A 12,510-nucleotide genomic window follows, 5' to 3' on the forward strand; every position below is an offset into this window, starting at 1 on the left:
ATAGCTCCTGTGTGAGAATCGTGCAGATCCACATCAACTCCTTTACGCCCCAGAAGGTGTTACTCAAAGGCTGAGAAGTCAATTCCTTTCATTGTGCGCTTAGATGTGGAGCTAGTTCCTAACTTTTTCCTGTCAGTTGACTAGTATTTTCCAAGATCTTTCTCCTGTGTGCCCTCCGAAAACTAGGTTGGTGTGTGAGGGGTCTTTTAATTCACCTAGTGGGTTCCCAAGCACTGTCTGACAGTGATCGTACCAACATCTTTGGGTTCGTCCAACTTTGATAAAACTGATATATATATATACAGGGGATACGGACGCACCCTACGCCTCCCTAGCTCTCTCATTGTTCTCTACATTGCCTCAAACAAATGCCTGTGAGACTTCCGCATGAGTTTTGTCTCTTGCGTTTGTGTTAGGCAACGTCTCCAAGATGTGTGAGGCATGTGCCTTTATGCACCAAATGGTGATTGCGAAGCCAAGCTGTACCTTTTTAAATACTGCAGGAAGTCACGTAAAAGAGGTATCGTTGTAGGAAGCTGGCTCTGTATATACTATACCAAAGTGAGGTATAGTGTGCACAGAGTCCAGTGGAACCCCAAAGGTAGGCAGAGGTAAAGTTAGATAGCACTTTACTCTCTATTTGTGGTAGTGTGGTCGAGCAGTAAGGCTTTATCAGAGGACAGTGTTAAGCATTTGTTGTACACACTCAGTCAGCAAATGAATTCAAACACTCAAAGACTGAACTTCAGATCAATTGTTTTGTATCAAAAATATTCTTATGGATATTTTATGTTCGAGGCATATGAGCTGCAGATTACACACTTTTGCATAGATCGCCATCTGGTGTTGGGCCCGGATGTTTGCAGTTTGTTTTTCCTCTTGGAAAGTCTTTGGCAGTCACGAGGTCGGTGACTCCTCCTTTGGATCGTATTGCGCATGGGCTTCGGCTCCATCCATTGGGCTCGGATGTGATCTTCACGCTCCGGTTCCGAACAGCTGCCAGTTCGACGATCGACGCGCAATCCTCACCCTAATCGCTGTATTGTTTCGATCACGATCTCTTCAATCAACGTGCTTTCTCATCGACACAAACCTTCGGTTCCAGTCGTCGACGGCGGCCTTCCGGCCTACCCAGGCTCCGGTCCCGGCTCATGGAAAGAACTCCATTCAAAAAGTGCCCTCAATGTGGGTCCAAATTTCCCCACACCGATCTTCATGAGGTATGCAACTTTTGCCTCTCCCCGGAACACGAGGCTCGAGACTGTCCAGCCTGTAAGTCTTTCCGATCCAAAAAGACTATTCGGGACCGAAGAGCCAGAAGGAACATGGCACACTCCTCGACGTCCATTCCAGTCGACATCTTCGGAGACGACATCGACGATCCGGAACATCATCGTACCGAAGAGGACCTAGTCGGTGCTTCCGAGGCCGGCGAGTCGGATGTGGAGGATATCACCCTGGCGCAGAGAGTCGTGAGTACCAATCTACCCACACCCGTGCCGACACCCAAAAAGGCTTTGGTCACGCCTTCGCCTCCGGGCCTAGGCAAGACCAGAGACACTGCTTCACACACCCCACCTTCGGGCCCGGTGAAGAAGCCAAGTAAGCCTTCCAGCGGCTCGGGCTTGAGCCAGCCTGCCAGCGGTGCCGAGAAACACACTTCGGCACCGAAAAAGAAACCGGCCTCTACTTCGACACCGAGCTCCGCACCAAAGGCCTCTGTGTCAAAACCCCACCTCTTGGTGCCGACCAAACATCATAAGGCCCTCGGCACCGACACTCCTGCGCCGAAGCCTACCTCGGCGCCGACCAAAAAATCGGAGGTTCCAAAAAAGCACGGCACGGACAAGCCTAAAAAGCCATCGGCCCCGAAACCTTCGGCGCCGACCGAACAAACATTGTCTCAGGAACTGTTTACACCAGATCCTTTGCAAAAGACACTTACCAAAGAGCCAAAAACTGGACATTTTGGCACTTTCTACTAAAAAGAGACATTTGGACAAGCCGGCTCCGCCTCCACCTCCAAAGAGGAAAGACTGTGCTACCTCCCCTTTCAGAGTGCTTTCCCCACCTCCTCCACCCCCTCCGCCTTCTCCCCCCCTGCCTCATTGCTCTCCGAACCTGTCTCCAGACCATGATGATCAGGGGGACCCATACTACGATCCAGGGGATGTGCCACAAGACCCCACCCCTACAGGATCTCCAGACCCATGGGACAGTTATAATAATCCAGACATTCCAGATGTCCCACAAGATGACCTTTATCCATCCAGGCCATCTCCACCAGAAGACTCATTAGGTTTTCACCACCTACTCCAGAGGGCGGCACATTATCACGGGGTAAAGCTGCACACTGACCCACTAGAGGAAGATTTCCTCCTCGACACCTTTGATACCGCACATAGGTCTACTTCTATACTACCTATGCTCAAGGGGGTAATAAAACATGCGCCAGAGGTTTTTAAAGACCCGGTCAGGGCTAGGGTCATTAACCCACGCATAGAGAAGAAGTATAAAGCTGCCCCCACAGATCCTGCCTACATCAAAGGGCCAGCGCCACTGGATTCCCTAGTGGTCTCCACTGCACGAAAGAGGTCAAACTCCCAGGCGTCAGGCGAAGCACCACCACCTGACAAGGAGTCAAAGCTACTGGACGTGCCAGGAAAGCGCACTGCGTCACAGGCAGCCAATATTTGGCGTATCGCCAACACTCAAGCGCTATTGGCCAGATACGATAAGGCGCATTATGATGAACTAGAAACCATCATGCACCATCTCCCAGAAAAATACAAGAATAGGGCCAATGAGTTAGTTCAAGAGGGTAAGACAGTAACTAACACCTCTATACGCTGTGCCTTAGATGCAGCAGACACAGCTTCCAGGGCCATTAACACTAGCGTCCTCCTCCGTCGCCATGCTTGGCTGAGAGTTTCAGGCTTTAAACCCGAGGTACAAGCCTCCATATCAAATCATCCATTTGATCAAGAACATTCTAAAATGACAAGAGCTAACGGCGGACTCCAAGTGTCGCACTTCTTTATTGTGTTCCCATGTACTGTAGGTAATAATGTAATTCTGATAGGTGTGCATCAAAAATGCTCCTGCATCCGCCGTTAATGGATACAAACTGCCAAGCAGATAGAAAAATTGTAAAATAATTGGAGCAGTGCACCACCAAGTATTCAATTGTAATCACACCAAGTGGTAAATTCTGTTCATAGAAAGTCTTTATTGTAGTTTTCCAACCATATACATGAAGAACGTCTCAGCCAACGCGTTTCGTTCAAAGAATTGAACTTCGTCAGGGCGTACTCAAGAGTGTTTCTCAATCCCACAGTAGATCCACTATTTGTATCGTGGGTGGCCCCTCTCTAAATAAGGAGTGTATGGCGTGGACATGAAGTTTCCAGTTGCACTCATAATATCTGGTGTGTCTCGTATGCAGGCGAATGCATCCTTGATAAAGGCACCACAAAAGATTCGCGAGCCTGCGACCATCCGCGCTCTTTCCTCTGCAATCCAACGGGTGTGTGATCAATTCAAGAGGGTAAGACCATAACTAACACCTCTATACGCTGTGCATTAGATGCAGCAGACACAGCCTCCAGGGCCATTAACACTAGCGTCCTCCTCCGTCGCCATGCTTGGCTGAGAGTTTCAGGTTTTAAACCTGAAGTACAGTCCTCCATATTAAATCATCCATTTGATCAAGAACATCTATTCGGCCCAAAGGTAGATGAGGCCCTCGAAGATGAAGAAGGACACGGATACGGCGAAATCTATGGGAGCCCTGCAGTCACACCCTCCTAGGCGCTCCTTTCGCCGCTCTTCCTTTCGGGGCACGGACAGCGTCTACTCCTCAGATAGCGCTTCCACGTCCTACAAATCCCCTGCTCAATCCACCTTCACAAGGGGTTATCAAAGAGGCGGCTATAGAGGCAATAACAATAAAGGCAGAGGCAAAACAAATACTGCCCGCTCTGCCACACCGCCTACCCAATGACTTCCCCCTGCTCCCTCCAGATCATCCCACTCCGGTCGGGGCAGGTTACAAAATGTCCTTCACGTCTGGGAGACCATCACATCAGACAGATGGGTGACCCAAATTATTCGTTCAGGGCACTGCCTAGAATTGACATCTCCCCCCTCCCCCCCAACATTCCACCCTGGCAACGCCCAATGTCACAAGAACATTCCACGTTACTAAAAGAGGAAATAATCTCCCTCCTACAAAAACAGGCGATAGAACAAGTCCCTGCCAATCAGCAAAATTTAGGGGTCTACTCCCTATATTTTCTGATACCAAAAAGAGACCAGACTCTACGACCCATCTTAGATCTCCGGCCTCTAAACACATACATACATTCAGACCATTTTCACATGGTAACACTTCAGCAGGTACTTCCGCTCCTCTCCCAAAACGACTTTCTCACCACACTGGACTTGAAAGATGCATACTTTCACATTCCGGTACACCATGCTCACAGAAAGTACCTCAAATTTGTAGTGGAGGGGCAACACTACCAGTTCAAAGTGCTCCCATTTGGGGTCACAACAGCACCAAGGGTATTCACCAAGTGCCTAGCGCTAGTGGCGGCACACCTCAGAAGACAGCACATTCACGTCTTCCCATATTTGGACGACTGGCTAATAAAAGCCTCGTCCTACAACCAATGTGTACATCACACCGTCACTACCATCCAACTACTTCACCAGCTAGGCTTCACGGTGAACCACCAAATGTCCCAGCTAATACCATCCCACACAAAGCAATACCTCGGTTCCACCATAGACACCTCAAAAGCCATAGCCTTCCCCAATCCTGCCAGGATTGCAAGCATTCAGGCTTTGCATCAAAGATTCATACCTCAACACTCTCCTAGCAAGAGTGTTTATGTAACTGATAGGGATGATGGCCTCTTGCTTTTTCATAGTACCCCACGCAAGACTCCAGATGCGTCCACTCCAAGAGTGCTTAGCGCGCCAATGGAACCAGGCCCAGGGGCAACTGACAGATCTGGTGTTGGTAGACGGTCGCACCCATCACTCTCTGCAGTGGTGGAACACCACAAATCTTTCCAGAGGTCGACCGTTCCTGGACCCGGTTCCACAAATAATCCTAACAGACGCATCGCTCTCTGGCTGGGGAGCTCATCTACTACACCTCACGGTGTAGGCACTTGGACGCCGCAACAAAAGTTACTCCATATCAACCATCTGGAGTTACTGGCAATCTTTCTAGCCCTAAAATCCTTTCAGACACAAATTTTAGGCAAGGTAGTCCTTATTCGCACAGACAACATGACGGCCATGTACTACATTCAAAAACAAGGCGGCACACACTCTCCACAGCTCTCTCAACTAGCACAGAGCATATGGAAATGGGCAATTCAACACAAAATCTTTCTCCTAGCCCAACATGTCCCAGGAGTCCAAAACACCATGGCAGATCTGCTCAGCAGACAGACGCAGCAGATCCACGAGTGGGAACTTCACCCGCAGGTTCTTCACCCGTTCTTTCAGATGTGGGGGCATCCACAGATAGACCTATTCGCCACCCACGAAAACAAAAAATGCCCAAGCTTCGCCGCCAGATACCCACACCCATTGTCCAAAGGCAATGCGATATGGATGAACTGGTCAGGCAAATTTGCGTACGCCTTTCCACCTCTCCCACTAATTCCATTAGTGGTGCGAAAGCTACAACAGCACTCCCTCACACTGATTCTAGTAGCTCCAACATGGGCCAGACAGCCGTGGTACACCACGCTGCTGGAACTCTCGGTTGTACCACACCAAAAGTTACACCTCTCACCATGCCTCCTAACCCAGAACCATGGAGAGATCAGACACCCGGACCCAGCTCAGCTCAACCTTGCGATCTGGCTCCTGAGATCCTAGAATTCGGATACCTTAACCTTCCCCCTGGTGGTATGAACGTCATCAGAGAAGCTAGACGCCCTACCACTAGAGCCTGCTATGCTGCCAAGTGGAAAAGATTTGTTGTTTATTGCCATAACAACACAATCAACCCTCTAGATGCATCCATACAGCACATCATATGATACTTACTCCATCTACAAAGATGTAACCTAGCATATACATCCATTCGGCTACACCTCGCAGCAATTGCCGCTTACCTACAAAACAGACAGCACCTATCACTTTTCAGAGTGCCTGCCATTAAAACCTTCATGGAAGGCCTCAAACGAATAATTCCCCCCAGAGTGCCACCCTCACCTGTGTGGAACTGAAATATAGTTCTCACAAGGCTAATGGGACCGCCATTCGAACCTTTGCATAAATGCGAACTGCAATTTCTCACATGGAAAACAGCTTTCCTTGTAGCCATCACTTCCCTTAGAAGGGTCAGTGAGATACAAGCACTTACTATACAAGAACCTTTTCTCCAAATGCACCCGAACAAGGTTGTCCTCCGTACCAACCCAAAATTCCTACCCAAAGTCATTTCACCCTTTCATCTACACCAATCGGTAGAATTACCGTTTACCGTTTTTTTTCTCGCAACCTCAAACTGTTGCAGAAAGGGCTATACACACACTGGATGTTAAAAGGGCCTTACTTTACTATATCCAGAGAACACAACCTTTCAGAAAGACAAAACAACTGTTTTGCAGCGTGAATCTTTCTGGATTCACTATGCTGTGCATTATTCCGCGATCTTGTGGTTGGGTCCGGATTCGTAGTCTTTTCTTTGTTTTTTTTTTTTTTTTTGTAGCCCAGGTGGGCGTCGACGTCCACCATTTGGTGCACCTCCCGTGACGTCGTCGTGCTTCCTGCGGAAGTCCCACCTTTGGGGCGCCATCTTCAGATTCTTTTTTCCGCCGTTGGGTCTGGATCGTCATCGGGAAGCTCCAGAAGTTCACTCGGAGGAAGAAGGAAGAAAAGCGAGTTTCATCGATAGAATCAAGAGAAGACATCAGGAAAGAACAGATTTCGACAGGAACGCGAAGAAAGAAGACCAGCGAGCCTTTTTCTTCGACAACCTTGGAGAATGCACGCTCAGAGACCCTGAGCGAAATGGACAAGACGCCATTCAAGTTCTGCCCAAACTGCCACCACAAGTTCGCGCAGAAAGACCTGCATCCGGTCTGCAACCTCTGCCTACCGGTGGATCATCAGAGTATCGACTGCAACGCCTGCTCAGTCTTCGCGCCGAAGACACTCAGGGTGAGAGAGAGGCAGAGGAGAGCCAACGCCAACATGGAGGGCCAAGGAAAACCCCCGACACTCTACGCACTGGGCCTCGACACGGACGACGAGGACAACGTCGCCGAGGCAGCCGAAAACTTCACGGTCGTAGAGACCGACAAGAAGAAAGAAGACGAGGTAAGAGAATCGTCGAGCGCAAATCAAAAAACACCTCGAAAACACGAGGGTGACTCGAGAAAAACTGAGTCAAGGTCCACGAAGGGAGCCCCGGCGCCGAAAACTTCGACGTCCAAAGGGGGAACTTCGGACAAAAGGCCCAGCGGATCCTTACAAAAGGACTCCCTGGCGCAGAAAGACGCCGAAAGGCAAGGGTCGTCGAAATCATCCCATGAAACGGGCCGATCGACGCAGAAAGAACGTTCGACGTCGACGCAAGTTTCATCGAAAGGGCCCGCGGTCGACGCCGAAAGCATCTCCGAAATGGAGAAAAAGAAGAGGCGGCTCGAGGCCGAAATGGAGAACATCCTTCAAAGGAAGAAGGAGTTCGACGCCAGGATGAAGGAATTCAAGATTCCAACGGTTTCATCGGCGGACGTCGTCGAAGTCGAGGAGGAGTTCGACGCCGAAGGGCTGACAAGGGACCTCGAAGAGGAAGAGGAGCCCTATTATGAGGAAGAAGCCGAGGAAGAAGACCAACAATCGTTCTTCGACTCGGCGACATCTACCGGCAACGACGTCGAATGGCAAGATCTCGACACCGAAAACCCGGAGGAGGCCGTGGACACGTACCCCTCGAGGCCTTCGCCACCAGACGACATCGGGGTGTACAATATGGTGGTGAAGAGCGCAGCAATGGCCTTCGGCGTCAAGCTCGACGAGGAGAGGCCGAAAGCAGATTTTCTCGTCGAAACACTGCTCCCCATCCAGACTAGGAGCCAGTTCCTCCCCATGCTACAAAGCGTGATGAACCAGGGGAGAGAAGCCTTCAAGGAGCCTGCCACCTGTCGGTCGATCACGCCCAGGACAGAGAAAAAGTATAAACACTCCTCCCTGGACCCACCTTACATCAAGGGGAGCGTCACCGCAGACTCCATCATTGCCTCCACGGCCAGGAGAAGGGCCAACGTGCCAGCAACCTCGGGCCCACCTCCAGATAAAGAGAGCAGGAGAATCGACCTCACAGGCAGAAAGGTCGAGAGGAACGCCGCAATGCACTGGCGCATGGCGAATTCAAATGCACTCCTAAATAGACACCAGTACCAACACTGGGATGAAATGGGGGAGCTAGTAAAGCACCTCCCCGAAGAATACCGCCAGAGAGCCTCTCACCTGGTAGATGAAGGCAAGAACATCGCCAACTCCTGTATAAAGACGGCGTTGGATGGGGCAGAGACTTCAGCAAGACTCATGGCCATAGGGGTCACAGAAAGGAGGCATGCATGGCTAAGAATCTCGGGATTCAAACCGGAAGTGCAGAACAACATCCTGGGCACTCCCTTCAACGGAGAGACACTGTTCGGAGCAACGGTGGACGAGAAGCTCACCCAGCTCAAGAAGGAGAACGAGACAGCGAGGTCCATGGGGGCCCTGCAGCTGAGGGGAATGAGACGAGGAAATCCCTCGAGGAGACCCTACGGTAGGGGTGGAAGCCAACAGGGGACGTCGCACCAGGCGTTCCAACAAGGTCAGCAGGGCGAAGGTCACGGACAAAGTCAGCAGAAGCAAAGCTGGCAATATCAACCTCGGGGCCAGTCCTTTCGAGGGAGAGGGAACGGACGTGGCCAAAGGAGGAGAGGGGGCGATCAGCCCTCCTCGAAGTGACTCAGCACGCAAGAAGACGCCCACCCTCGTCAGGCCCCCAAGGGTGAGGCGCAAAAAGGTGTCATCAGGGGGAAGAGAAGATCCAAGAGCCTACGAGCATACGTCACCGGTAGGCGGAAGGCTGAGGTTCTACCTTCAGCAGTGGCGGCGCATAACCACAGACAAGTGGATACGGAACATCGTGCAGCACGGATACTGCGTAGAGTTGGAGAAAAGACCTCCAAACAGAAAGCCGAAGGGAAGACAGAGATCGGCCCAAGAACTGGCAATACTCAGAGAAGAAACACGGAAACTCCTGCAAAAGGGAGCCATAGAGACAGTGCCGTTCAGGGAACGCAACAAAGGGGTCTACTCAAACTACTTCGTGGTTCCGAAGGTAGACGGAGACCTCAGACCCATACTGGACCTCCGGTACCTAAACAAGTTCGTCAAAACACAAAGGTTCAAAATGACTTCACTGCAGGAGGTACTGCCACAGATAAGAGAAGGGGACTTCATGGTCACCGTGGACCTCAAGGATGCCTACCTTCACATCCCAATAAACAGAAGGCACAAGGGCCTCCTAAGATTCAACATCGAACAGGAACACTACCAGTTCACAACCCTGGCCTTCGGATTAAAATCAGCGCCAAGGGTCTTTACAAAATGCCTGTCGGCGGTAGCGGCACACCTACGAAAGCAGGGCATACACGTATACCCCTACTTGGACGACTGGCTGGTCAAGGCAAACTCACACGAGAAGTGCGAGAGGCACGCAAAACGCGTAACGGACACCCTCACAAATCTGGGATTTTCCATCCACTGGGGAAAATCATCGCTGGAACCGGAGCAGGTAAAGATTTTCCTGGGGGCACAGATCAAATCCCTCAAGAGTACAGTAGTGCCCAGCGACAGGAGGACAGATGCCCTACTGAAGGAGACGCAGCTCTACCAGAAGGGGCGAGCTCTGACAGTGAGGGCGGTGAGCAAGATGATGGGGATGATGGCGTCCTGTATCCAGCTGGTGCCGAATGTACGCCTGCACATGAGACCATTCCAGGAATGGCTGCAACAGCAATGGTCACAAGCAAACGGAAGTTGGGAGGATCTAGTGGTTGTTACGCACGCAGTGCAGGAGGAGATAACTTGGTGGAACAGAGACAACATAACAACAGGGAGAAGCCTGACACCACCAAGCCCAACAGTGACCATTACCACGGACGCATCGCAGATGGGATGGGGAGCGCACATAGACAACCTCAGAGTGAGGGGTCTATGGGCTCCGGCAGACGCGGTCCGCCACATCAACTACCTCGAGTTGAAAACAATACTGCTAGCCCTGAAGGCATTCCAGAGACACCTGTGCGGGCAGAGGGTGTTGGTGCAGACAGACAACACCACGGCGATGTTCTACATCAACAAACAAGGGGGGACACAGTCGTTTCCCCTCTCATCCCTAGCTCAGGAGATTTGGAGATGGGCCATACCTCTCAGGATAGATCTACTGGCAATTCACCTACCGGGGAAGGACAATGTGGAGGCAGACTGGCTAAGCAGGCAGACCTCAGCATCGCACGAGTGGGAGCTCAATGGCCAGGAAGCGGAGAAACTCTTCCGGAGATGGGGGACTCCCACAATAGACCTTTTTGCAACACGCCACAATGCAAAATGCCAAAGCTTCGCGTCCAGGCAACCAGATCAGCAATCCAAGGGAAATGCCCTATGGATAAGCTGGTCGAGGACATTTGCCTACGCCTTTCCACCGATACCCCTGTTGCACAGAGTGCTCGACAAGTGCAGAACCAGCAACATGACTCTGATCCTGGTGGCCCCACAGTGGGCGAGGCAGACATGGTTCTCACAGATTCAAGAAATGGCGCAAGGCAATCCGTACAGGTTCGAGCGAAGAAAAGACCTGCTCTCAATGCAAAACGGGGAGGTCCTGCACCCAGAGCCAGAGACCCTCAACCTAGCAGCATGGCTCCTGAAGACCTAGAGTTCGCACACCTAAGGTTACCTCAGAGCACTATGCGAGTGCTACGGGAGGCAAGGAAACCTACTACAAGAAAGTGCTACAGCGCAAAGTGGAAGAGATTCACGGTGTGGTGCAGGAAGAAGGGCCTGCACAACAGAATGACAAGAGACTCAACGGTGCTGAGGTACCTCACACACCTTCTAAAGAGTAACCTCTGCTCGAGCTCCCTAAGGGTGCACCTAGCAGCGATCGTTGCCTACACCAGAGGTGAGAAGGGTGGAAGTTTCTTCAGCTCGCAGGTGGTGAAGAGATTCATGGAGGGAGCCAAAAGAATGGCACCCCCGAAAAGGTTGCCGCCGCCGGAATGGAATTTAAACGTGGTTCTGACGGAGCTCATGAAGGCGCCGTTTGAACCCATTCACAAGGCCAATCTACAAATGTTGACGATGAAGACTGCCTTTCTAGTGGCCATAACCTCACTACGCAGAGTGAGCGAGCTTCAAGCACTAACGCTACAGGAGCCCTACATTCAAATTCACAAGGACAGGGTAGTCCTGAGGACGGACCCACACTTCATGCCCAAGGTAGTGTCGGCGTTTCACATGAATCAGAGTATACAGATACCGAGTTTCTTCCAAAACCCGACTACAAATGCAGAAAAGGCCCTGCACACCCTCGCTGCCAGAAGAGCGGTGATGCACTACATTGAAAGAACCAAAGAACTCAGGAAGTCGAAGCAGCTGTTTGTGTCCTTTGCTACTAGCTTCATGGGTAGACCAGTGACCAAGGGCACCATCGCTAGATGGATTGCCCTCACTATCCAATTCTGTCACAAACAGGCTGGACAGGAGCTAACGGAGGGGCCACAAGCGCACTCCACAAGGAAGAAGGGGGCCACAGTTGCCTTCCTGGCAAACACGCCCATCCAAGACATTTGTCTCGCAGCAACTTGGGCATCTGTGCACACGTTCACAAAGCACTACTGCGTGGACATTCAAATGAATAAGGAAGCACAGGTCGGACAGAAGGTGCTACAACACATTTTCAACGACCAGCGATCATCTTCCACCCAGCCACCACAAAAATAGGAAAACCGCTACAAAATCTATGCACAGCATAGTGAATCCAGAAAGATTCACGCTGCAAAACGAAAAGTTTCTTACCTGTCGGTGTAGTTTTGCAGCTTGAAGATCTTTCTGGATTCACTAGCGAACCCACCCACCTCCGCCAGGAAGATGAGGCTGGAGGAAGAGGGGGTGAAATGGATAGGATCAAAAAAGGTGGATACGTACAGAAAATATGGACAAAAGGATTAATCAATCGCCTAGGGTTAAAAAAAAAAAAAAAAAAAACAGGGAAAAAAGAACCCGAAGATGGCGCCCCAAAGGTGGGACTTCCGCAGGAAGCACGACGACGTCACGGGAGGTGCACCAAATGGTGGACGTCGACGCCCACCTGGGCTACAAAAAAAAAAAAAAAAAACAAAGAAAAGACTACGAATCCGGACCCAACCACAAGATCGCGGAATAATGCACAGCATAGTGAATCCAGAAAGATCTTCA

At 50.9% G+C, this 12,510-nt stretch overlaps 1 protein-coding gene across 2 annotated transcripts in view; it reads left to right on the forward strand.

The window, feature by feature from the left end:
* KMT2B (lysine methyltransferase 2B) overlaps window positions 1–12,510 on the forward strand; it is a 694,916-nt gene that overhangs the window by 357,846 nt on the left and 324,560 nt on the right. The window lies entirely within an intron of this gene.

This window comes from Triturus cristatus, chromosome 7 (genome assembly GCF_964204655.1).
Source record: "Triturus cristatus chromosome 7, aTriCri1.1, whole genome shotgun sequence".
Lineage (NCBI taxonomy): Eukaryota > Metazoa > Chordata > Amphibia > Caudata > Salamandridae > Triturus > Triturus cristatus.